This window comes from Amphiura filiformis, chromosome 4 (assembly GCF_039555335.1).
Source record: "Amphiura filiformis chromosome 4, Afil_fr2py, whole genome shotgun sequence".
Lineage (NCBI taxonomy): Eukaryota > Metazoa > Echinodermata > Ophiuroidea > Amphilepidida > Amphiuridae > Amphiura > Amphiura filiformis.
In genome coordinates this window covers 52,933,293-52,959,412 of record NC_092631.1, presented here as the reverse complement: position 1 = coordinate 52,959,412, position 26,120 = coordinate 52,933,293, and the positions used below count along the sequence as shown (strand labels likewise).

General features: G+C 36.7%; 1 protein-coding gene across 1 annotated transcript in view; it reads right to left on the bottom strand.

Annotated features, from left to right (window-relative positions):
* Positions 1-25,181, bottom strand: part of LOC140150258 (integrin beta-1-A-like) — a 123,864-nt gene extending 98,683 nt beyond the window's left edge. The window contains exon 1 of the mRNA XM_072172261.1: positions 24,981-25,181. The gene's annotated coding sequence lies outside the window, so the exon portion shown is untranslated. The remainder of the gene's footprint in view (positions 1-24,980) is intronic.
* Between the last annotated feature and the right edge of the window lie 939 nt (positions 25,182-26,120).

Genomic DNA, 26,120 nt, shown 5'->3' with positions numbered 1-26,120 from the left:
AAGCAACAGAGCCCGAAAGTAGTGCCAAGTTGTTGAAGAGCCAATAGTTTATGTGAAGTGAAATGACCTCGATAGCAGAGCAACCAAAGACATCACTATGGACCACAATAGCCTCATCCCAATGGCATAGTCCAATAACCTCAATTTTTGTACCCAAAATTTCAAAGGTCATTCAATGAATGTGCAAATGTATTGGGGTTAAAGAACTGTACCTTGATAGATGAGCATATTGTGGATCCTAGTGCATCCTCCAGGATCTGTGCTGAACAGAGGATGTCCATGATTCCCTCTATCTAAACGGCGTGTTACAAACAACGTAGAAATGCATGTAAGACCATTTCTCATAATTTACCCCTGAAAAGTCAGGTGTTGGTTGGATCGAGAAAAAAGGAAGTCCGATAGAGGTCCATGTTTTGGAGCTTAGCTTCGGGTGTGCAATGTCCTCAGTTAGATAGAAAAGAGTTGAAGGTCCTCGTTTACAGGTCTTCACACGTGGAGGGTAGTGTATGTTCACAGTACACATGTATGCCTATTGGACATAGACAAACCTTACATGGCAAGTCAATGAATGGATTATAGTAAATACATAGATATAATTATACCATTCATATTCGTAAATTTGAACCATTTTCATCTGCATAGTCTGCTGCAACAACTGCTTGGTAAATTAAGTTTGTTTTTGTTTTCTGCAAAAATTAAGGCCATCGTCAGATCAGTGTTCCCAATCAGTATACACCAAGTGTAATACAATATGGTGGCAAACATCCTCACTAAGGATCCTACCATATTAATGATAACCATGACAACTATGATAAACACATGAATGGCACAGTTGGGTGGATTCAGGTATCAAGGAGGTAAACATGGCAGGCTTTTTTGTAGCTACTGTATTTTAAAAGCGCTCGATTTGTTTTGCTAAGATGGAACAGAAATGCTAGGCAATCCGATGGAGTAAAAAACTTATCAAGAATTTAGGCCTACACATAAAGAAATCAGAATTCTTCACAGTACATCAACTTTAGTTGATAGTTGGGTCAAATAAATAAAACATTCTTGTCTCATAAAAGCCTATACATGTATATAGCTCTCATGAGGTTACCAATGTATAAATAAAAATAAATGTGGTTCAAAAAAGTTTGTAATTTTAACCCCTTTTGGGTCGTTTTGAATATCTATAGCTATTTTTAGGAATTTGATGGATCTCTAAAGTTTCAAGGTATGTTTCATCACTAGTGAATCCACATAATAGGTTAGATTCACATCAATGTGCACTCCTGAAATGTGCATCAATGTGAACTTCTCTAGTGCGAGCAGACGACATCGTGCCATGAGTGCCATACACACACAAAAGCATGTCATGAACGATACACACACCCCACCCCATCCCTGTGTAATCACCTCTAAGCATGGACAGGACGCGGTTTAGGACTGTATGCAAACACCCCCGACCCCGTCTGAATCCATACTAAAATAAACATGTACCGAGGATGTTTTCCACCATTTTTGGTGTATTTTTGTGTGTATGTTTTCCTAGCAACTGCGGACGTTATAATATCACATACAATAGAGGACATATTTCGCAAATACATTACACATGCAATTGCGGTCGTTTGCAGACCTTCTTGAACCGAGGATGGTCCCCTATTACATCTAGGTTAGGCACCGGAGTTTCGCGCGATTTAAAACGGCAAAATACGCTGCCGGTTTTTTATAAAGCGCGAAAATTCAAGTCAAAAAGCGAAAATCGTTTTCCACCACTTTTGTATCCATTGATGAAGTCACACATAATTGAAGTAAATCAAGTATGCGAATTCTGCACCTATTTCACTCATGCTAGTCCGATGCTCTCCATGAAGTTGATACATTATGTGAACAATGCAAATTTTATGTGAAAAGCTACTACTGTACTGTACAATAAACATTTTAATGCATAACTGTACTTTTTTGGCGTCCAAATGTTGTTTTTGTCATGAACTGATTCGTATATCTCGTGTGCGTTCTGTGACTTATATCCTACCCTTCTTCGCTCAATCAATTATGCATATGATTAATGACGTCACTCATACATGGTCATTTTCACAGTAAAGGGTGTAACTTTTGATTTTTAGGGTCAAAATTTCAAACCACTTAAATATGTTTCTGTTTACTGAAATCATGCATAGAAGCAACTTAAATTCCAGTAAAATAATGTTTCAAGGCTTAAACCTTTTGATTTCTAATAAAAAATTGACATTTCCATAACATTTTGGTTAAAATCTAAGAAAAAATGTATTTTACATAACGTCAGAAAACTATGACATGAAAGCTGTAATACATGTGAAATCCCATTCCAAAGTAAGTCAACAGATATAAGTTAAATTTTATACCATGTTTTGCTATGTTTGTAATTGCAGTTTTGAAAATTTTTAACATCAAGTGTCATTTACAATGGAAATTTCCAAACCTGAAACACATTTTTAAAGTTTTAATTGGGTTCCTAAAATAATTTGAATGTCTAACTTCATGTACAAATACTACTTGATGAAAGGAACCTCCCAGCCAAGTTTCACAGAAATTGGAGTTATTTTTTAGAATTGGCAATTCAAGCGATTTGTGTTTCGGAGGCTTCAGTTAACAACACAGGTGATCATAAAAGTAAAATATTTGGCTAACTACTACAAGTTGACATAAAAAATAGGTAAAAAATATCACAATTACCCATTTTCATGCTTTGCTTCTAAGTATTGAATTCAGTTGTGACAAAAATTAAATTATCACAGCAAGTCATTTTTTTTTGTTTCGGAGGCTTCATGTTAACAATTGTTAAACATTGCAGAAGTAGTTTTTTTGAAAACAGCAGTGTTGGGATCATCTAAGCTGTTATTTTCTTGTGTGTATTGATTCAATGATTCTATGCGGCAGATATTGTAGATTTATCACATGTTAATTTTTTCACCCATTTGTTAAGTGTGGTGTTTTTTGCATGTGAAGCCTCCGAAACAGGCTTTTTTGGGTATCAGTATATTTTTCAAACATTAACCATAATGTCAATTTTTTTTTAAATTTATGACATTCTGCACATATCAAGTAATAATTACAATGCAGATATCAGTATGAAACACACCAATTTAGATATGCATAGATGATAATTAATCTTATTGTTGTTTCGGAGGCTTCATTTGTTTTGGAGGCTTCAATTGTTAACGGAAAGTTTGTATTGGGTCCCATTTTCAAACGTTCGGTGATATATATCTCCACGATTTAAAAACATGTGACTTGAGGATCTACTTTGCTACATTTTGATAAATAGATTGGATGAGCTCTTTTATTTATATAAATTTGCACAAGCTTGCTGAACAGTTGGTTTCGGAGGCTTCAAAACGTTAACGGAAAAACGGCTCTTTGAAGATTTTATAAAAATTTTTTAAAAGCTTGCAAATCGACTAATTTTTGTTACCCATTTTAAGTTAAGATTACAACTGTTATGAATCAAGAAGAAGTGAAGAAATAACCAAGAATTATGAACCAAAGCTACACCCACAAAGTTTGTTAACAATTGTTAACGGAAAATGAAGCCTCGAAGCGACAAATATCGAAGTCCGGTTCTCAAAAATACAGGGCTGTTCACAATTAAATCTAATGTGGCAGTGTTTACTGAACATATGACTGTACTTTCAGGATAAGATAAATTATCCATGAACTATTTGAAGAAAACACAGGGTTTTACAAAAATGTTAACTACTGTTTTTATAGTTTTTTTTATTTTTTATATTAGGTACATTTAAGCCTGCTAAAAATGAACGCAGTAACTCCCAAAGCTGATTATGCTACCCAAGGTAGCTGCTAACTAGATGACTTATGTGGCCAAAAAATCATGGAATTCTGTGGCTTTATTAGAATACTACGGATTAAAATGTTAAAAATCCAAAGTTACACCCTTTACCGTGAAAATGACCACATACGATCGATGTAAAGAATTAACTGCCACACATGGTAACACGTCATGGAAAAAATCGGACATTTGCATATCACGGAAGGGCTTCCGGGGAGGATATTGTGCTGGTCTGGACTCACGTAAACAGTAAATATTGGTGAATTTACATTGAAAAGTAGTGTGTTTGGCAAAATTCTCAAAATTCACGATGGACCACCAAAATCGCGATGGACCCCCCAAAACCAGTGATATTTATTGAATTGCATGTACATGTATTGTAGGCCTAATGCTTTACTGCCACACAAAGTGTAAACATGATCAACTGAACCCTCCATGTCACCTTGAGAGCTAGCTGTTTGAGGTGATTGTCAAGGTTTTGTTTAGGGTCAGTTCTGGGTGAGTTTCTCCATGTTGTGACCATGGAAAGACACTCTAGCCTCAGGGCTGGTATTCACAGCTTTGGCACCCTGGTTAGCTAAACTAGGAAGCTGGCTAAAAATAACAGCTAGACTGAGTACAAAGATGTAACAGTTTGGTAACAATTTCATTCATATGGTGTACATATCTCTATGAATGTAAAACAATGGTAGGACTCTTGGCAAGGTGGTAAGGTGGTGCACTCATTAAGTGCAAACTTAATCACAATGATTTCTTGTGTACTGTAGAAATTTAATTGAAGGGTTGAAATTTCCAAACTTAATCATTTTTGGATAAGTTTGACACATGTATTCCTGATACTATCTGGCAAAGAAGAACTGCAATGTGGCGTGTGCCGAGTGCTATTCCAGAATGACAAGTATTGTTGGTTTTACTACAAAACTTTGGATCTTGAACTGATAGAACTGCACACAGCTTCTATTCCTCAAAGGGTCTGTGTACCAACTTTACTTCAAATGCCAGGAGTCAGACCTTACCTAACCCAAGACATTAATCTAGTGGGGAATAGGCATTTCGTATAAAAACAATAACTTAATTGTTCTTAAAAGAAAGGTGATTGTATCAAAATTAAAAATGTTTACTTAAATTCAGGTTGTAAAGTATACTAAGTAAGCAATATTAAAAGTGAACAAAAATCAGAACTGAGTAAGATTTAATCTTTCCTAGAAAAGTCCTTTTCAGAGGGCTGAGCTTTCGGAACTCTAGCTGTGAAGATGGCCAATGCTAGATCCGAAAGCCATCTGAAAAGGACTTTTCTAGGGAAAGATTAAATCTTACTCATGTTTACCGACCTAGAGTACCAAGTAATTAAAAATCATAACTTTGTGTAAAATATCCCCAGACAAGCATTACATTGTGTAGAGTACTAGAGTCTAACAATACAAGCCTACAATGAAAGTATAGTAAATTATGAAAGGCATCTAGGCTAACATGTCTAGGCACTGGCAGCATTACACTGTATGTACAAGAAGGCAAACCAAACTTGTACGTTATGTACAGTATAAATCAAATCATGGAAATACATTTTTGGTAGGAGACATGTTTCTTACTTTTAATAATACTGTACTCTCACAATAAATATTATTAATGACTGTCTAGGCATGTGGCAAAGAGAAATGACTGCTACTGTAAATGTTAGTTTTGTGACTGACCTTCTCATTACAATGAAAGAATCCAATATTTATGTATCAGAAAGTTTGATATTCTAATCATCCCAACACATGAGATTATATTGGTTACATGGCATTATCCTTACAAAAGTAAAACAATTATTGGATACTCTTTACAATTTTCAAGGCTTTTTGTAGTTTCACCTACTTCATAATTTCAGATTTTAAATGAAGGGCACCATAAGGGCCTTGAAAAATAATACCTTTAGAAACCCAATGACCTGATCGTAGAGATCAGTGCTACCTATGGTAAACAGTTGCTATTGACAAAAGGAATGACATACTGGTAAAAAAATCTGCAGATATACACAAATGTATGTGTATCATAGGCCTAAGCCTGCAAAACATTGGCTTTTGGGCTGATCATGGTTTAGCTTTCTCAAGGGTAGTGCACTTGCCATCAGTGGCGTACGCAGGGGGGGGTGTTACGGGTGTGAAACACCCCCCTTGGATCTGTCCAAAAAATTCAAATGGGGGAGAAAAGGCAAAAGAGAGAGAGACAGAGAGAGAGAGAGAGAGGGGGGGAAGAGGGGAATGGGAAGAGGAGAGGAGGGAGATGAGCAAGGCATTACAATTATCATAGGCTATATATTACCCCGCCCACACAAATTTATCTCACCCCTAGGCCTATACCCGGTATTGACGGACAGCGTACGTAAATGTGTCAATACATGTTAACACCCCACATCATTACACCTTTACCCTGGCAACCTCGTGCGTAAAGGTTTTAATTGTTAATTGACATGGATATAGGGCCTTATGATGTTAAAACCAACACCTCTCCACATCACACCCCACACCCTACCCCCGGACCCTACTCCGGCAACATACGTAAAGGTTTTAATTGTGCAAATTGAGTTCGGGCCCTTTTTCTGTTTGAAGCAATGATTTAAATAGTGTAAAAATGATGCACCAAATGGCCTCAATCGGACCTTCATTTTGCAAATTTTTCGAACTTCTGCAGGAGGCAAAACTCTTGTTCACGAAAGGCTTCATGTACCGTTATTTCACCAATTTTCGGCTTTTTCAAACTAAAATTTTACATTGCTAATCATGCTAATAGTCCAATAATGATCCAACAAATCGCTTCAATTAGGTCTTCATTTTGCAAAAGTTTCTTGATTCTGAGGGGGGGGGGGCATATTCCCCCTCAGACACCCCCTGCGTAGTGGATAAACAAGCAGCCATTTTTGATTCTGCTTTCGACATTTACCAATTTGTGTTTAACACAATTTATAGGCCTACAACTGAAAAGAAAACTTGTTCACAAAAGGCTTCATGGACCGTCATTTCACAAATGTTCGGCTTTTTCAATTTAAAATTTTACGCACTAATAGTGCCAAAATTGTCTACCAAATCGCTTCAAGTAGGTCATCATTTTCCAAAAGTTTCTTAATTCTGAGGGGGGCACATCCCCCTCAGACTCCCCCCTGCACAAAAACAAGCAGCCATTTTTGATTCTCGGTGCTTTCGATATTTACCAATTTGTGTTTAACACAATTTATAGGCCTACAACTGAAGAAAAAACTTGTTCACGAATGACGAAAGGCTTCATGGACCGTCATTTCACAAATTTTTGGCTTTTTCAATTTAAAATTTTACACACTAATAGTGCCAAAATTGTCCACCAAATCGCTTCAATTAGGTCTTCATTTTCCAAAAGTTTCTAATTCTGAGGGGGGCACATCCCCCCTCAGACTCCCCCCTGCGTCGCGCAAGCGCGACGGGATGACCTTCTGGCCATTTCTTTATTTTAGTATTTTTATCATCACACCCCCTTGAAAAATTCCTGCGACGCAAGCATGCTTGCCATAGCAGTTTGAAATTACAAATTATTGAATGCGTGCAGATTACTTTATACTACTGTCATATTTTGATAAATTTATTACCTTGGGTTCTCCAAATTTTACCACAAGACCACTACAATGTATTCTTTAGGCTTTTAATTGTTTTTGTGTGTGTAACCAAAATGAAGCACCATTTTCACATTCGAACTTGTTCCTAAAAACAGAACAAAAGAAAAGCGGAAGCGGAAGACCATTTCCACATATTTTATAGACCCAGGAGTTGTGAACAAACCAGATATGTCACTTTCTGTGGAGGTTGTCTGAAAATGAGTGTATAAGAAATGGCACATTAATGTCTTGTGCCTTTAATCTCAAGACTTGTAATGAGTCTATTCATGTGTGGCTGGCTGGTTGGTATATGTTGGTATTAGGGATTCTACCTCTAGTTAGGGGAAAAAGTTCACTTTGGTGACCACTCTCTGGCTAGTAAGGTTTGACGATTGATTAAGTCTTCTATGGACCATTTAGAAAAAATTAGCCACCATGTCCCTCGCGAAAATCCCGGCATTTTTCGCTAGAGGCCAAAATCCAAAATGGCCGCCGCCACCATTTTGAAAATTTAAGTTTTGAACCAGAGCACCTATAATCATGCACAAAGACACTTTTTCGGATATGTCGAGTACAAGGATTCGATTCTGACATTAGTTTGACATTACGGCATCATTTTCACCCAGAAATCCAAGATGGTGGCGGCACCATCTTGAAAAATTTAGTTTTGAACAAGAGGACCTAAAATCGTGTACAAAGACATTTTTGGACAAGTCGACCACAGTTCAAATTTGACATTACTATGACATTACGAACTCATATTTACCGGAAAAAAATCAAAAAAAAAATAAGTTTTGAACCAGATTACCTAAAATCGTGTACAAAGACACTTTTCCGGTAAGTCGACCCCAAGAAATCCGAATCTGACATTAATTTGGCGTAATGACTTAATGTTTGCCCAGAAATCCAAGATGGCCCCCATTTGGTAGAGCGTAAATGTGATTTTTGAATGAGAGCAGAAGCACAAGTGTGTCATTTCCGCCTTATCTGGGGTTCATGTCTCTTATATGGGGTTTAAACTGCCTTATCTTGGGTTTACACCCTTATCTAGGGATAAGGCGCCTTATCTGTGGTTTAGACGGCCTTATCCTGGGTTTACGTTCCTTACCTGTGGCTAAGATGCCTTAACCTTGGCATATCGCAGTCTAAACCCAGATAATGCATATAAACCCCTTATAATGCGCCGTAACCCCAGATAAGCGACGTAGACCGCCGATAAAGCAGTCTAAACCCCAAATAAGGTGCCTTAACCCTTAATAAGGAACATAAACCACAGAAAATGCATCCACACCCCACATAAGGTGCCTTAACTCTAGATAAGGGTTGTTAACACCAGATAAGGGTCGTAAACCTCAGATAAGGCATCTAAACCTAAGATGAGGCGCCTTAACCCCAGATAAGAGGCGTAAACTCAGATATGGCAGTCTAAACCCCAGATAAGGCGCCGTCAAGGGTTTACTTCTCTTATCTTAGGTTTATGTTCTTATTTAGGGTTAAGCGCCTTATTTGGGGTTGGGACTGGTTTATCTGAGGTGTACGTCCCTTATCTGGGGTTACGGCGCCTTTTCGGGGTTTAGACTGCCATATCTGAGTTTACGTCTCATATCTGGGGTTAAGGCGCCTTATCTTGGGTTTAGATGTCTTATCTGAGGTTTACGACCCTTATCTGGGGTTAACGACCCTTATCTAAAGTTAAGGCACCTTATGTGGGCTTTAGATGCCTTATCTTAGGTTTATGTTCCTCATTTAGGGTTAAAGCGCCTTATTTGGGGTTTAGACTGCCTTATCTGGGGTTACGGCGCATTATCTGGTGTTTAGATGCCTTATCTGGGTTTAGACTGCGATATGCTAAGGTTAAGGCATCTTAGCCACAGGTAAGGAACGTAAACCCAGGATAAGGCCGTCTAAACCACAGATAAGGCGCCTTATCCCTAGATAAGGGATGTAAACCCAAAATAAGGCAGTTTAAACCCCATATAAGAGACATGAACCCCAGATAAGGCGGAAATGACACACTTGTGCTTCTGCTCTCATTCAAAAATCACATTTACGCTCTACCAAATGGGGGCCATCTTGGATTTCTGGGCAAACATTAAGTTATTACGTCAAATTAATGTCAGATTCGGATTTCTTGGGGTCGACTTACCGGAAAAAGTGTCTTTGTACACGATTTTAGGTAATCTGGTTCAAAACTTATTTTTTTCAAGATGGCGCCGGGGGCCACCATCTTGGATTTCTGGGTAAATATGAGCTCGTAATGTCAAAGTAATGTCAAATTTGAAATCCTTGTGGTCGACTTGTCCAAAAAAGTGTCTTTGTACACGATTTTAGGTCCTCTTGTTCAAAACTAAATTTTTCAAGATGGTGCCGGCCACCATCTTGGATTTCTGGGTGAAAATGATGCCGTAATGTCAAACTAATGTCAGAATCGGAATCCTTGTACTCGACATATCCGAAAAAGTGTCTTTGTGCATGATTATAGGTGCTCTGGTTCAAAACTTAAATTTTCAAAATGGTGGTGGCGGCCATTTTGATTTTGGCCTCTAGCAAAAAATGCCGGATTTTCGCGAGGGACATGGTGGCTAATTTTTTTCTAAATGGTCCATAGAAGACGAATCAATCGTCAAACCTTACTAGCCAGAGAGTGGTCACCAAAGTGAACTTTTTCCCCTAACTACTCCTACCCTGATGTCACCTTATCAGGACAATGCAGATAGACAAACCTAGTTATCAAATCCAGATGGCTTGATGAGCAAGGCCATTGGCTTCAATGACCCATGGCCATTGGCTTGAGCCAGTAATATCAAAATTATGCAATATTGAGACACAGCCAGAGCAAGTATTGAGTATCTTTGGCCAGAGATAAGCAGGATCTGCAGGATGAGGAATATGTCATACATCACTGATCTACCTACAACATGTAGATGAAGGTCTTAGAGTAAAGCTACAAGTACTAATGCTGTAAAACTATTTTTTTTTCTTTATTTGTGACGTGTCATGTCAAAATCAGACACTTTTGGGCAGGTTATAAATTTTGAGGTTTTTACATATCTTAAATATAGAGATATTTTGCTCTATAACACCATTTTCCCCAATGAAATTGGACATTCCTAAGCGAAGATAATGAGTACGTAAGTTACAGTAATATAAAATTGGAAATTGAGATATCGGCATTTAAAAATATTATTGACAATGTTGCGAGTAGGAATTACCTTGAAAAATGTCTCAAAAAATACAAGATGCCAGTTATATTCCGGTCTGAAACTACCAGACAATATTTTTAATATTAATAACATCACAAATTCGCAACAAACCCAAATTGTGAAAAAATCACCCCAGGCAGATTTTTGGCTATTTCTCCATTTACGATCCTGCCCAAAAGTGTCTGCTTTTGACATGACACGTCACATTTAGTTCTTCCTTATCTTGGGTCCACATTATTCGTTGTCGTAGTGCACATTAGTAACCATTTGTTACTGGTTCAAGCATGGGCTCATACACCTGTTCTGATTTTTGATATGCCATAGGCTTTGTGTTGAGATAATTTCGATCCGTGGTTCATAACAAAAAAAGCGTGAGCCAGTTGACCTAGCAATGGTCATTTAGTCAGGTAAATTCAAGCATCCATGGTTTCACAAAAATTGTGTATTATTAATTTCACAGTCTCATACATGTTTTTTTTTGTTTTTTGTACCCTTGATCAGTCTTTATTCATGTTTCCATTGTTTCGTAATATTGCAAGTCAAGAGGCACAACTGAGCAAAATGTGAACCAAACATCAATCAGTATACTCATGTAAAGAACACATACACCAAATTTATTCCAAGCTAGCTATACTAATAATATTCAAAACTCACACCAACAGTCTGCTGCAGCAAGATGAAAACAAAGTCAAATTTTGCAGTTTACATGTAAGTCTATCAAGTATTCTCTAGGTGTTTTTTTTCCGTCAGGTTTTAAAGTCCTTGATTAAATCTCCCTAATAACCTAACTGTCCAATTTGGTTCAAATTTGAGGATAATTTTAATAAGTGCCCAATCCCCAACAATAAACGAATCTATTTATTAGCTACATGGAACCCGGGGGCAATCTTATTCTGCTTTTTCAATACCCTCTTAAATGTAACAATTACTCTGTATGCTTGCTACTATTTAACTAACCTCCCAGCAGCTACGGTCCCTATTTTAATCAATCGCGCTAAAGATGAATGCCAAGTCCATCTATGCCATACACAGTCCTGACTAAGTAGATGTATACCAATGTCAGCCTTAGGCGTAATAGGCAATAGTCAACATCTCATTGTGGTATATTAGGATTGGAAGATATCCTAATATCAGTTGACAGCTGACATTGATGAAAACTTTCATATCATCAACCAGAGATGTCTACTACCAACGCCATCTGAAATAGACTCATCTTTCAGGACACAATTCCTTGACCTCTATATATTTGTATATTCATAGAATGACCTTTGAATAAGTTGAGTACAAAAAATCATCCTCGTCAACTACAGGTCATATGCTTCTTGAATGTAAGTTGATGAACTACGTCACTGGAGATGAGGCCATTTTGGCTTATGGTGTACAATGTGCTATAGTTCACTTGCTGATGAAATGAATTCAGGCCAAGAATAGAAGTTAATGCTAGACAATCAATGGATGTAGAGAGAGATGGTCATGGAAGACAACAAAGCTAAGAGCATCTTCAATTGTAAATATAAATATAGGGGCGACAGAAGTATTCAGGCCCTTTAATGGTCAAGCAAATGGACCTGTAGGCGTTTGAAGTACCTACATATACATGTAACTGTAAACAACTGCACTAGAAATGTTGACAATCTGAAATATCAGGCAACTAGTGTGTCGCCTGAGTAGAGAGATGGCATTGAAGTCCAGCGAGTGTAGGTGGTGGTTTGACAATTCAACTGCTTCTGTTTGAATGGTTCTGTTTAAGGGAGGAAAAGCTACACATACAATCAAATCTCATTTTCCTGAACTTTTGATGATGAAAGAGCCAAGAAAAGTTTGGCAGACAGGTGTGCTATCATACAAGAATATGTTCACTTACAAGTACAAGTATATTAACATGAGAAAAAAAATCAATTGGTCTTGCTGGTTTATGTTGACCTTTCTCCCTGTTTAATGGTACAATGTATATATGGGTATGTGCCACAGTTTTGGGGTGAAATTTTGGTATAGTGATGCCGGGAACAATGCCCCCTCATCAGCAGAGACAAATTCACCCAAATTACATGAATTGGACGCATTTGGCCATATTTCACCTCAAAAGCACCCAATTTTGCCTGAATAGGGTGCTTTCTGTGAAGGATTGATATTGATGGGTACTATAATATATTCTGTATAGGGCCTAAGTATTTAGAGAGTCATTTTCCAGAGTCTATATGACAATCCTAGCACACAAATTGTTGAAGACGCCCTTATTTCTCATCTGCTGAAATAGAATTTCTTATGGAAAATTTACCATTTCACCTTTCAATTTCAACACCTTCATTTTAGATCCAATGCAGTACATTGTAACCTTCTTTCACATCCTGCAAATCAAACTCTCAATCTCATAATAAACCGAGTTAATACAATTCCACTTGAAACATGCTCAAAGGGCACCAAATCAAAATTATGCTGTCCAATTCAAAATGACATTGTGAATGTTAATTCTGATATTGGATTCAGACAAGGTGACTGCACATATTGATATCCCTAATATGTCTGCCATTATGAGCTCAAACAACCTCAATACTAAAGGCATAGTTCAATAAGCTATGTTTACCACTGAATATTAACAACATAACATCATGTTGTTGAGCATGAGTTTTGATACCCAATTTGTACCAGGTCATTCTATTATTTGTACACAGATATGGTTTATGGAACTTTGTCCTTTGGTATTGGTATTATTTTGGTAAATCGTAGTGTGACTCAAACCGTACATAACACAGCTGTGATGTTACTCGTCCACATCATTAACTGAATCCATGTATCCACACATACAAAGTGCACTCACATCATCAAATGATTTCATCTGGCCTACTCATGGTTGGTGATGATGTGACTACTCTCACTTTTTCAGAAAGAGCAAGTATATTTCTTTTGTGACCATCAGTGTAAAATATGAAGTGATCAAGCAAATCAAGTCATTTAGCACACAAAATCCAAATGAAATTTCATTTTTAATTAATACTTCTTGACTGAATGCCAAAATTGCAGCATTTCTTGGATGAAATTTCATTTTTAATTTGCTACTTGGCTCAATGCTGAAATTTCAGCATCTCTTGGATGAAATTTCACTTTTAATTTACTTTTTTGGCTGAAGTGAATGCTCTTTGGCAAAGCCCTACCAGCAGCCTTCTGATTCTAAATGAACTCAGTGCTATGAACAGAGTTACGTTCCTTATTTTCCTAACTTACATTACCTTATTTATAATACTAGAGCCCAATCAAACGGAGGTTTCCCCGACAAATAAATTAATACCAGTATCGAACCTGAACTGAACTACTCTGGAATCCCTAGACCAGACAATCAAATACTAATTTCAACTTGGTCTGATCTGAATTGGTCTCCATTGTATTGTACAACAATCTGTATGTACATGTACTAGGAAAATGAGTAATTCAGACCTTAGCGATGCAAGATACAATGCTTAAATAGAAGCAATAGTTTTAAAGTAAAATAAAAATTATCTAACCTGCAGTCAGTGCCGTGGTATAGAGATGAATTGGACTCAGACTACATTGTACATAAAGATGTGATGCTACACATTGATGCATGTAAACATCTCAAAAAAAGTAACTGACCCCCTTAAATAATGACCATTATTCAAAACGGATGATTGTATTACAAATCGGTAAAATGCGTTGGAAGCAAAATTTATTTCTGCACATTTTGACACCTCATTTGTAGCAATTGACCAAATATTGACGTCACAGCGTACATTTAAATTATTGTAGCCCAAGATTTGAAAGTTGCAGTAAATTCCATTGATTTTGCATTCAGTATAATGGAAGGAAATCTGTGTAATGATATCTGAGTGTTTTTGTATTGTAAAAATTTGTATGTAAGTGCAACTTTCAAATCTGGACCTCACTACATTAAATTGAATGGTGTTTTATTGTTTTCTGGGCTATCGTATCAAATGAGGTGTCAAATTTTGCGCAAAAAATGCGCAGAAATAAATTCTGCTTCCAACACATTTTACAGATTTGCAATACAATAGCCCCTTTTTGAATAATGGCCATTATTTAAGGGGGGTTAGTTACTTTTTTTTAGATGTTTATTATTTCTGGGATAAGATAATGTAGAATGAAAATATTCATCAGTGTTATAAATCCCGTCTGGATTGTGAAAGACGCGTCAGTATGCACCCTATTGATTGGGGCTATTTTCTTACAACATGTAATGAAGACTTGCTGATTGGATGTGTTGTGTCCCTGTATTAAAAGCTGCAGAATTGGGGTCTGCGCCCGCCAGTGTATAATATTTTATCTAACAGTAAAAAAATAAAATAATAACAACAATATTAAACAAAATTGGTTATTATATCATGGGTTCCATTTGCTTAAGGGGGTACTACACCCCTGCCAAATTCTGTGCCTATTTTTGCATTTTTCTCAAAAATTATAGGGCATTGGTGAAAAGTAAGATATGTATATTATAGGGGCAAGGACTACAACTACTGCACTGGAAATTTTATTTCAACACAGACAACAGTTGTGGAGTTACAGTCAAAAATGAGGGAAAACCAATATTTGATCAATAAATCAATAACTACTTGCCGTGAGTTGCTGAATTTTCAGTGCAGCAGTTGCAGTCCTTGCCCTATAAATATACATATCTTACTTGTAACCAATGCGCTATAATTGTTGAGAAAAATGCAAAAATAGGCACAAAATTGGCCAGGGGTGTTGTACCCCCTTAAATAATTATAAGGTTTTAATTGTTACAAGCCGACGTCAAACGTCGGCTTGTGCTGTCTCTTCTCAATTCTTTCTTCTTCTTCTTTCTTCTTCTTTCTTCTGGCAACCGCAATCAACTGCATGTAGCTCCGCAAGGGATTGACAGATTTCAACCAAAGTTGACCCAAATGACCATTGGGCTAGGCCAAACCTTCCATTTGACTTTGACCTCGCTGTGACCTTTGACCTAGCTATAATGGTCAAAAATGTGATTTCACAAAAAATGCTACTCCTTCCACAAATTACATGCAATGATCATGTGACTCATGCATATGAATCAACATGTAGCAGTGCTTATACCTTGCTAAAAGAGTTGAGGTCAAAGGTCACTAAGGGGGTCATTCCCGTTCTGAAAGCAAAAAATATACAAAAAATCACTGTCTTTACAAAATATATAGCAGAGAGTCGCCATTAGCACACATGCATTGCTACTAGCCAGGGTCTTTAGGATGCCTACAGGTTTGGGGTCAAAGGTCATTAAGGGGTTACTTCCGGTCAAAAACCAAAAATGTTCAAAAAAATTTTATCTCAAAATGTAAACAGACCAGAATAATATAACCAACATACATGAATTAGTGTTCCCTGATGTATGCATGGTATTTTTATTTTGGGGTCAAAGGTCATAAAGGGTCACTTCCTGTTTTAGCTGAATAACTTCAAGAATTTTATCTCAAGAACTGAACATGTTAGAATTTTTTAATTAAAATTGGAACAATGCATTTTGTCGGTGTACATAAGGTTTTTTTTACATTGAGGTCAAAGGTCATTAAAGGGGTCAAAAGGTCAATCAAAAATTTTCAAAAATCAAAATCCATGTATAAGTTCGATTAAGCTGAAATTCACCAGGAATATTTCTTATGACATCCTAAGCACAGTGCAAGAGCAGTTGACCCCATCCGTAACCCAGGGGTCAAGTTATAGGGGTCAAATTGCGGCTTGTATTCAGCGTCTGTTGACTCTAGTTTGTTTGTTTTTGGTGTTTTTTAAATTGTTTCATTCTTTAAAATTGTCATGAAAGAAACATGTTTTTTATATTACATGTACCTCTGAGGACCAAACATGTATTTCAATTTTCAAAAGCAACAACGTAATTTCTTAATTAATGTCAATTCTATTCAAGTTCAACCTACATACATTTTTGTATGTGTATGTATTTTAGCCCCAGGATTTGGGTTCAGCAACCTATTTAAAATCGCACAACTGGTACCCCACATTGTTGAGCTTATTTTGAGAATCGACTGAAATTGAATATATTTTGATGTACCATATTTACTTCCAGGGGTGTTGTACATGTATTTGTGATAAGGGGCGTTTATTTCTAAAAACAAATTTTCAATGAAAAAACTTGCAAAAACAACTTACGGAACTCACAAAATTACTTTCGGTTTGAAAAAAGAGGGGAATTTAATGGGGGGGGGGGGGGGGGGTTAAGAGAGTAAATATGGTATTTGTAGTATATGTAATTGTTTTGACAGAAAACCTGTTAGGACCAGCAATATAAAAAGACATTTATTTCAAATTATACCTTAGAAATAAGAACATTTTCAAATATACATCAAAACTTTGTCAAATCTAATTGAACACACTAACTAACTGTGAAAATTGTGTATTATCTTCCCAATTAAATGACAAATCTAGTTACCATGATCACCACAAATTAAATTACTCAATATCATGTTCATTGAATACCAGACACCCCAGCCTGACACCCTAACATCAAAACACATTTCGCAATTGAAATTCAAACCCACGTTCAAAAATATGATGACTAATAATTTCAAGGGTCATGCACTTGACATTAGTCACATAATATAATAAACCCAGACTTCTCCAGCCCCCTAAATAAGATTTCATCCTGATTAACCATCTCGTTATAAATAAATATTCCGTAGTCCTGCATACTGAATGAGTACAATGAACGAACATCTTTAACGTAAATATACAATGATGAATCCCTCCAGGAGCGCGGTGAATCACGGTGGATTCCAGCGGGCATTTACCAGGACCACGCTGTGCATCTCCTTGAGATGAGTTTCAACTAAACAAAAAAAAATGTGGTTGCAAAGAAAAGAAAGAAGTTCTGAAGAAGAAAAAAAAATGGAAACCTCTTATAATTTTCTTGTGGGCAATCTACAGCTCAGTCTCAGTCAGCATCAGTTGATCTCCTGTGTTCTGGAATGCAGGATATTCAAGACGAGGAAACTCCACAGCGTGATTTATTTCACGGCGTCTATTTTTTGTTTATCGTATCGTTTAGCGGTATACAATTGCAAAATTTATTTTTGTTTAGAGTAACTCTAGTCAACCTGATCAAAAGTATGACATTTTCACTTGGAATAGTGTTAGTTTACCTAAATGTGCTGCATAACTTCTCATTTTTTGAAAAACATGAAACCAAAATCAATGAATATTATTGTTGGTATCATAGTAATAGATGAGACTACTCCAGCTGCCTTTACATCATCAATCCTAAATACACAATTCATCATTAGGCATGCCTTCTGCATGTATGTGCCCCTTACACATAAACACTGGGATTGATTCATCACCTACAGGTTCAAAAGGTCACGGAATCATGCTGTGCAAATGTATGAGTGTTACAACTGGCAGCCAACTTTTGCTGGTTGTTGAGATTGCCAATGTATAATACACTGGTATTGAGATCCAAGTCATCCGGCGACCCAGAAATGACTTAACTCTGCAACGATTTTTATCTTTCAAAGAAGATGGTAATTTATTAGTCCGTCTTATAAACAGATAATTTTGGTGTCAATAAATCCCTGTTAATTGCGAATGTTTCTGTTGCTTGGTTATATTTTATATGTGCGTGAAGGTATGTACATTTTGTTACGAGTCGTACTTGACTCAAGGCCAAAATCACCTTTTTCCCGAACTCACACGAATGCACAACACAAATACACTGTTTGTTTAAGCTAACAAAATCTAAGTCTTTAATTGAAAACAGAGTATGATTGGTACATATAATAACAATATCGCATATACAATAAAATCACACAATGACAGTTTTACTATATCAGTACTTAACCAGCTGTCTTCTTGTTGGTGATCCTAGAGTTCTTGCAATGTTCTGGACGACTGATGTAATATATCCTTATTCACTTGTCCCACGAAAATCAGCGATGTCCATAGTACACTTGCATTTATAAATCCTTCATGTATAAAATCCTCATCTGAAAATGATGATGCTTCCTCCACTCTCCTTTGCGCTGCTATCTCCACGAATGTATCTCCTTGCGCTGCTTTCTCCAAAAATGGTGTTTCTTTCACCAATCACTCTTTTCCAGGGAACAGGTTTCTTTAACACAGCTCCGCTGTTTTTTGACAGATGCGTTGCCTTCACAAACCCAGCAAACTCCAGCAATTTGACAGAAGAACTTTTAATCCTTTGATGAGGAAGAGCACTTTTGTGTGCTCGCTGTCTTCTTCGTTGCTGTATTAAAATTAGCTCAATTATTGGCTATATAAACTGGTTAAAATGTACTTCTTTTTTGAAGCACGAAGACCATCACACACATGTGGAGTTTTCAATCTCACATGACATTCTGTAAAGTCCCAACAAAAACCTCCAGCTTTTTATATCAGTACTCATGCCAAAAAAACCATCATCTATTAATAAACCATTACTTCAATCACATTTTCACAACATTGCTGCAATCTTGGGATTTCCCAAGATTAATTATACACATTCACATTACATCACTTCCTGGGGGGTTTTCCTGATGGTGCAATAATGAACTGGGGCTTTCCAAGTTCTAAACATAGCTCTGACTTTGTTTACAATAATTTGGGGGAATTCCAACATACAAGGGGGTTTCCCATCTCATGAAATACTTTCAGCTTGTAAACAAAGTTAAATAATTAAATTAAATCAAATTACTCAGGGCACATCACAATGTATTTGCAATATTCCTGGCTAGACAGTATAGGCCTACTGTAGTGCAAATGGCAATGCACACAATTGTAGTATTTGTAAATTTTATGTGAATTGTGAGAGGGGAAAATATTCAGAAAACAGTATCAAACTGTAACAGTTGTGAGTTCAAAAGTGGACATGCATTCAGTGTTTACTCAGCAGACATAAAATGGTCCACTACTGAACACCAACACTGCATAAAAACCTACCCACTTTATTTCAGGTAATGCTCATTTTCTGTGTACCTGTTTACCACATACATTATACATATGCAAACAAATAATTAAATATTAATACCAAAAGACAATTAATGTTTATGTTCTGCCTGCAAACCAATATTGGTTGTAATTATATGTAAATTGAAAATAGTATTTCTTGGCAGATAAGCCCTGGTTCCTAGTATTTTGACTTTATGAGGTTATCATGGTTCATCATGGTTCATGATGTCAAAAGTAAAATAATCCATGATACAAACATAGTATATTTAAAGAATGTATGTATGCCTATATCGAGAAATCAGAGGCTGAAACCATGACATATAGTCTTTTCTCAAAACTCCCTCCACATACATGTTTATTTTTTTACAGAATTTGATCATGATGAATCCTTATTTAATTAAAGGAGTATTTCGTGATCCTAGCATCCTCATTTTATGACATTTACTATATATCCACAAAAAAAGCTTAATCACAAAATTTCAGTTGATTCCGATTTTGCGTTTGCGAGTTATGCATGATTTATGTGTATTACACTGCTCCATAGACAATGCGTTGTAATTTCGTTGTGGTGTACTAGAACGTAATTCAAATTTCACAATATTTTTGTGAAACAAATAAATCTGCAAGAGATTTTTTGCACATAACCATTATGTAGCCAGAAGTTTCCAGTGGTATAAAAATCTCAATTTTTTTTTTTTGAGAAAAGTGGGGGGGATGAGGCTGTGGATCACGAAATGCCCTTTGATATTTCATAGATGATATTCCCTCAATGTCAGACAATCAGACTGCTATATAAAACGTTTTTCCTCATTTCATTTCAACAATGTAAATACCAGTATTAGTCTTACTATTTGCACATAAATTAAGCACATACAATACATTTTGTTTTTGTGTAGGCCTACTCTGTATGTACCCTGCTTGAAAGTAAGTTGAAAAGTTTAAAGTTCATTGTTTATTGTTTAAATGTCTGTGAAAGGTACACATGACTATTCCAATTATTACCAGACTGTGTTTCAACACCAGTATACAGCAACTTCTGATAGAAAGTAACAAATGTTTAACACACATTGCAAAGTAGTTGAGCCAACCATCCAGTATAATGACCCACATCTGCCTACAATAGGACATATTGAGCGGATATACAAGTGCCATGGGCAACCACAAATGACCTGAGAAACTTATTTTCCCAGTAAATGTAACTTTCATTCTTTAAAATTTTACAGATATTGAAATGAATTCAAATTATATAAATTGTACAGACTACCAACATTTTTGATAAAGCCAGCTAGATATTACATACACACAAGACTATGTTTTGTAGCTTGTGTGCAAACCAATAGAGGGTGATGTTGCCATATTGAAAGGTCGCAGAGGTTAATAGGCCTGTAGAAGCCCATATCCATTCATCCATATTTTTTTATTCATAAATTATCCACTCATTAATTGACTTTTTTTTTTATAATTCATACTTTCATTTATTTTATTATCATTTAATTGCAAATTGATGCTGTCATCCAAAGACCCAATGTTTTCCTTTCCCCTGGGATCCATCACCAAAAGAAACCCTTATTATTTAGAAAGGAAGCTTATTCAGAATTTCATATTAAGTGTTACTTTCATAAGTTACTTTTAAAAATGAAATGGCAAAGAATATGTAAGTTCCACTCAGTAGGTGTAGGTACTGGATATTAGAACAATAATCAAAACAGTACTTCCATTCTCATTCAAAGATCCCTTCCTGCAGGAAAAAGCATACTTGCACCTAATGACCCCTTATATTAGGCCCAAAAGAGTAAAGACCCTCTTCTTTTCAATGCACCTTACAGTGAAACTGTGAAAGTCTGTGCATTTACTGCATTATAACTAAGTGCTGGGTTTCAATGAAGGGATCAGGACTTCAGGGTGAGGGAATATCTTTTGGAATCATGATGCTTGACAGCCTCCATCCAGGAAACATCTGGTAAAGTCAAAACTAAGCTGCAGGCCATCATGTGCATGAAATCTAGCTTCCTGAAGCTTATTGAATCGGAAAAATAATGAAAACTTGAATTGTCTGGGACAAATCTCAGTTCTGTTCCAAAAATTGGGATAAGTGTCGAGTGGGGATCCTTTGTTACCTGGGAACCATGTGCATTGTTGTGAATGTTGTCCTCAATCAGTTAAAAAACATCACACATTGTATGGTTGTAAGTTAAAACAATGCAACATTTTAGTATCAACTGGATAGGTCCTTTCTGAGAGCGGTGCCCAAGAGCTTCACTATCCATTTCCATTGGGGTGGCTTCCCTCAGGATCGCTACGGTTGGATATTGTAGTTTACATTTTGCTCCTCTAAACAGGATATTCCATGTTACAATCTCTTCCAGATCTTGATTGAGCTAAGCATCTCTTTTCTGGATTTGATGAATGACATGATGGAGGCATCAGCAGATAGGATTGATTGGTTGGTCAGGTTTGCTGAGATGTCTTTGATTCATGAATTCATACATAATAATAAACAGTGGTGGCCTTACTCCAGTATTGCTATTTTTCACTCCAGTCCAGGAGTGTTCCAGAGAAACCAAGGGCAGCAAGTTTGGTTTTAACATAGACCAAAAATGGTCTATGCTGGTTTTAAAAAGACCAGGATGCTACACATGGTCGAAAGCTTGGCTGATGTCAAGGCCTTCTTTGTTGTAGGTTGTTATCCTCCAGGTGATTCCATTTTACTGGTCAACTTCTCCATTACTTTGGACAGTTATGGTCAAGAACAGCAGAGAAATGAGCCTGTAGTTGCCTGGAGTGTGTTATCCCCCTTCTTGAAGGGAATGACATTTGCAGTTTTCCACTGTCAATATAATTTATCTTCACTTCCCTCTCTCTTCCCCCAAATACCCTATTTGCCAAATACCCAATACCCAAGTTGCCTATGGACTGTAAGTAGGTAATGGTGCCTCCAACGGACAAGGTACAAAACACACCAAGGATCAAAGGATGATACAAGAGGATACCTATAAAAACAGAAAGATTCGGGCCAGGTATCCAAAAATCCAAAACCACAGGGATGGTTCTAGACAAAGTTAACAAAAATACAACCGACGTTTCGAGCAGATAAACTGCTCTTCTTCAGGGACAGACAACAAAATATAAAAGCAAACAACGAAAACTACATACTGTAACTGTAGTTTAAAAAATATATAAAAATAAAATTCAAGTCAAAAACTGAAGGCAAGTTCAAATAGAACTACATCCACAGTGCAGGTGGCTTTCCAACAATCGTGTGACCCTCTTACATCAACATTATTATGGGAAGGAATGCGGTAAGATGTAGAAAAAAGTGATGACAAAAATTGACAATCTGATTAAATATAAATTTACATGATACAGTAACAGTATACACAATTTGTACAGATTCTCTGGATGGAGAACTTTTATGTTAAATCTTGTTTGTATGGAGATGGTAATGGTTTATACCAGGGTTGGCGCGATTTAAATCAATTGATTTGAATCATGATTTAAATCACGATTTAAATCAAATGATTTTTTTTTAAATCACTGATTTAAATCAACTTTTCAGTTTTTACCATTTTGATCAATTTAAGTTAATTTCTATCTTTAATTGACTGTTTTACTTCATTTGTAATGCTTCTACACCTTTTGGATACAATTAAATACCTCTATGATGTCATTTTATCTATTGCTAAAAAATCATTTTCAAGGTGCAGAATTCAGCAGGTTTTTTCCCATGATTTAACCAAATTTTTTCATTGAAATTTTCACATCTAAAAATGTGTTTTGATTTTTTGTAAATACCTGATAGGATTGTGCATATGTCTAGCATTCCACTGGTCTCACACTCGGCAGTCCACGCTTTATAATGCGTGCCGGTTCGAAATTCTGAAAATTGGTGAAAGCGTGGGGGTTTAAACTTTTTGGGTAAAAAGCGTGGACTGATATAAAGCGTGGGATTAAAATAAAAAGCGTGGGGCTTAAAATAATCATAGTTCCAAGAAAAATCACCAAAACTTGCACACTATGTCGCAAGATAAAATTCCATTTGATGCAGGCTCGCGCTTGTTTACGTGAATCCAGTGCAATGTACACAATATCCTCCCCGAAGCGCTGCCAAAACACCTACGTCATATGCAAATGTCCGATTTTCCATGACGTGTTATTTTTCTTTACATTGATCGTATATGAGTGACGTCATTAACATGCATAATTGATTGAGCGAAGCAGCACGGAAGAAGTAGGATATAGTCGCTGAACACAGCGTACATCAAGTTTCATGACAAGAACAACGTTTGAACACCATAAAAGTACAGTTATTCATTAAAATGCTTATTTTACAGTGCAGTAGTAGTTTTTCACATATAATTTGCATTGTTCACGTAATGTATCAATTAACTTATTGGAGAGAAAAACATCGGACTCGCACATGTATGTGAAATAGGTGCAGAATTCGGCGTACTTGATACTTCGAACCAAATTGCGTGCAACTTTGTCAGTTTACAAATAGCGGAAAAAGCAAAAAGTGGTGGGGGGTCAAGAATTTTCAGTATAAAGGGTGCCTCAGTAAAAAGCGTGGGGGTCAGGAATTTTCAGTATAAAGGGTGCCTCAATAAAAAGGGTGGGGTAAAATAAAAAGGGTGGGAGTCAAACCCCTCTGCCGAGTATGGTCTCTTTTGACTTTATCATGGGGTATAGCAGTTCTTGGAATAAAAAACAACAACAAAAAAGCGATATAAATGAAAAAAATCTGATTTAAATCAAATAAATCGATTTTTTTAAAAAAATCAAAAAAATCGCCAACCCTGGTTTATACCATACATTCGATGTATGTATGTATAACATGATAATTCTAATATTTATGACCATTACTATATATAAACAGTACTTACTTTGACTGTCCTTGAATTGAGTTTGGTAGTGATCAGCTCAGCGCTTTTTTGTTGTTGATTGTTATTGTATTTGTTTTTTACCCCTACTACATACATACATGTGTACACGATAGGTTTGCTCAGCCTCTGCGCTGCGGGAATGGGTTTGCACGCACAATTTGATTTTGTGACTGGTAGAATGCACACCAACGCCACTAACAACACATAACAAAACAGTAGCAGAACATTCAGGAAAATTCAGAACATGTTTCACATCCAGATATCAGATCCAAATTTTATTGTTTACAAAATTGATGTGATGATCCAAATTATAAATATTCATAGTCACATCTTTTTCCTAGAAAATATGAAGCTATTTACTTCTGATTAAAAACTGAATCACCATCTACCACACATCTACACAATGAATTCATGTACACACCAAGACACCGCTGTTTATGCTATACCCACACACCAATGTGATACCATGCATGCATTAACCATACATGTACTGTGTACAGCCACGACAAAAAATTGTAAACTTTATTGTGAGTTTGATTTCATCAACACCAACCAAAACTTACCTCCTAGTAGGGGATGCCAATGATCAACTGATGTCAAATATACTCCTTTACTTATTCAATACGATATCTATTCCTTTGGCTCTATCTCCATAAACATGAAATCACCAAGTGATGATAATTAGACGATTTTATTTGTCTACCAATCTCACATTCCGTACTGTGACAGCTACCAAAAGGCATCGGAGAAATACCGGAAGTGCATTCATCAATCAAACATTAGTTGCCAGTTTATTTTTATTATGTACAGGTGTAAGTTTCTTGTTGTAAGCCTTGGAAATCTCGACCTGATTTCAAAAAAAGTATTCCACGTAGCACATTTATACTGTAAGGCTACTTTTTTTTTATTTTTATAGTAGCAAATTTAGATAAATTAAATTGTATATAAGATTAAGGAATCGTTTAGCAACGTTTGCACCTGAGACGAATATACCTTTTTCGTCTCAGGTTTGCACCAGGTGTGTTTGCACAGTATTTTTTGTGGGACCTGTGGCTGAGAGCAGTCTTCAGTCTTCAGTCAATTCACTCCAAGAAAGTTTGAAACTTGTCCATGGAGACTTCACAAAGTGCAGTTGAGTAGGTGCAGATATACAAGGTGCGAGTAAAAATCCTCTTCATCACTTTTAGAGGCGATGATGGGTGGTAGTGGGTTGGAGATCCCGCACTACCGGAAGAGCCACAGCTTGGAAGACAGCAACAGATGGTGATTCAACTGCTTCCTGGGGTAGCCTATTCCAGATTGGTATAGTTCTTACATAAAATGAGTACTTGTAAGTATCTCTGGCAGCTGGAACAGGATGATATCTGAGATGGTGACTTTTTCTTCCGGAGGTAGGATGCAACTGGACACATGGCGGGAACTGTAAGTATGTATTTTGAAGAACATGGTACATTGGGACATCAAGCGCCTGGTGGCTAGTAGATCCAAGTCAAGTTGGCTGAGCAGAGGTGTAGGCCTAATGCTTGTGTATCTACCATACTCTCCACAGATGAATCGCACTGCTTGTCTCTGGATGGCTTCCAACAGTTTGATGTCTCCTTCAGCATACGGATTCCATGCTGCTGTGCCGAACTCAAGTTGCGGACGCACTAGAGCCTGGTATGGACGTAGTTTGACGTTACTAGAGCAGGGTCCAAGGTTCC